This window comes from Megascapheus bottae, unplaced genomic scaffold (assembly GCF_031878675.1).
Source record: "Megascapheus bottae isolate mThoBot1 unplaced genomic scaffold, mThoBot2.hap1 HAP1_SCAFFOLD_83, whole genome shotgun sequence".
NCBI lineage: Eukaryota > Metazoa > Chordata > Mammalia > Rodentia > Geomyidae > Megascapheus > Megascapheus bottae.
This window is the reverse complement of record NW_028327584.1, coordinates 56,089-56,823: the sequence shown is the minus strand read 5'-3', so window position 1 is coordinate 56,823 and position 735 is coordinate 56,089.

The window sequence follows — 735 nt, the reverse complement described above, 5'->3', positions numbered from 1 at the left end:
ACTTGAACTCTAAAATAAACATTCTAGGTAATTTTTCTCATAAAATTGTAGAAATGCTATAAAACTAATAAAAAAGGAATTTTAGTTATTAATTTCTTATATTTTACCATTAACATTATTACACTAAGCATACTGTTTATGGTATTAATACAGACAGCATGAAATATGATTATGTAAAAAAATTAAATGATTAAAAATACTAAAGTTGGGGGCTAGTAGTTTGGCTTGGTGTCACACACCCTGGACTGGCAAAAAAGAAGTAGGGTTAGATAAAACAGATTTATTTCCAAATGTGTGGAAAATGGTATGATTTCTTGTTTGGCTAGTCCTGGGGCTTGAACTGAGGGACCAGGAACTGTCCTTGGCCACATTTGTTCAAGGGTGGCACTCTGACACCTGAGCCACAGTGCCCCATCTGCTTTTTCTGTGTATGCAGTGCCGAGGAATTGAATCAAGGTCTTCTTGTATACTAGGCGAGCACTCTACAACTAGGCCACATTCAAAGCCAAAGTAGATTTTTGATGCTATTGTGGAGTTTTAATTTTCTTAAATATTTGTACAAAGCACAATGGATATATAAACAGACTTGAACTCACAGAACAGAGTCCCACATAATATTACAGTTACTCTGGCACTTCTCCCGATTGACAAAACACATTTCCAGGCATCTGCTCTGTCCTTAAGCTTTGGTAGCTGACTTGTCTTTCCATGGAGGCCTGGCCTGGATTCCTGGTG